Source organism: Nematolebias whitei, chromosome 3 (genome assembly GCF_014905685.2).
Source record: "Nematolebias whitei isolate Nwh7 chromosome 3, NemWhi1, whole genome shotgun sequence".
Classification (NCBI taxonomy): Eukaryota; Metazoa; Chordata; class Actinopteri; order Cyprinodontiformes; family Rivulidae; genus Nematolebias; species Nematolebias whitei.
The window spans coordinates 2898917-2900548 of NC_056500.1; positions in this window are offsets into that span (position 1 = coordinate 2898917).

Genomic DNA, 1632 nt, shown 5'->3' on the forward strand with positions numbered 1-1632 from the left:
TCGTCCTAAAGACACAGGTTGGACATCCTGTCCTGGTCCTAAAGACACAGATTGGACATCCTGTCCTGGTCCTAAAGACACATGTTGGACATCCTGTCCTCCCCCTTGTGACTCTTTGAGTCGGCGGTGAAGAGCGGGACAGAATCTTCTGGACTCAGACGACGTGTCCTCCAGTCCAAAACCGTGACGTCCAGAACTTCATCAGTTTTTCTTCAGGACATGAAGCATCTGATGACGTCTCAGAGCCAGCGGGACAGTCTGGGTCTGAACCAAGCTGTTCAGGTGGACTCTGGGAGCCGAGGTTCTGTTGGTCCACTTGGTCCTGGTTCTGGAGCCAATTGGAAGTGATTTCTGTTCATTCCTGGAATCTTTGGGTTTCTTGTTTGTTTCAGCTGCAGAAACAGTTTTTTAAAGGTTAAATAAACATCTTACCTGCAGCAGATAGGTCGTTGAACCTCCGTTTGGAGAATCAGAGTTCTGACAGAACCGACGAGCTCACGGCTAGTCTGAACCGAGACAAGTAAAACGACTCGAGTCTCTCAGTAACGACACGGTTGAAGTAAAACCTGATTTTACAAAACGAGTGTTGACAGAGAACATACGGTGCAGAGCAGCAGCAGCAGCAGCAGCAGCAGCAGCAGCAGCAGCAGCTGTAGCACTTCGTCTCACTGTGAAAATGGGATTCAGAGTCTTCAAAACCTGCAAGCGTGTCTGGACCTCGTCTGGTTTTAGTTTCTGTGGCTCAGAAAGTCAAAACGTTGGAGGCAGGCTTGTGCGACCACGGATTCGGGGGTTAAAGCCGAGGCCTCAGAGTCAGTTTGACCCTAGGGCAGCAGAGGGGTCAGCTTGACCCTAGGGCAGCAGAGGGGTCACATAAAACTTTTGAACGGACTCCTGTGAATCGTGCGCTCATCAGCTTGGTCAGAATTAAACTGTTTCTCTAAAATGAAGTCATTCTGCAACAGGTAAGATATTTCTTTATAAAATTACTCCAATACGAGTTTAAATTCTTTGAAACTGATTAACGTTCAGCAGAAATGAGTCCGAGTCCAGGAGGATTTGATTCGACTGTGACCCCAGGAGGAGGCAGGACATCTGTCTCGTGCTCGTGAGGCTCCAGAAGGTCTGGATCATCAGCAGAATGAGTCAACGTTCCAGAGAGTGGTCAAACAAACATCAGATCGTCACACGAACCAAACATGATGAAGCTGTTTGAATCTTACACATCTTTTTTTTTTTCATAGCATGAGATCAAAGTTAGTGCAAAGCTCCGGTATAAAACAGAACTTTAAATATTCTTGAATATATTTTTACACAAACGCTCTCCTCACACACAAAACTTCACAGGATCAAAGGCAAAAACAAAGCTGGTCCAAACTTCACTGCTGCCGGGGCTGCAGGTCCAACAACCGGAGGTCCAACGACCGGAGGCCCAACGACCGGAGGCCCAACGACCGGAGGCCCAACGACCGGAGGTCCTACGACTGGAGGTCCAACGACCGGAGGCCCAACGACCGGAGGCCCTAAGACCGGAGGTCCAACGACCGGAGGCCCAACGACCGGAGGCCCAACGACCGGAGGTCCAACGACCGGAGGTCCAACGACCGGAGGTCCTACGACCGGAGGTCCAAC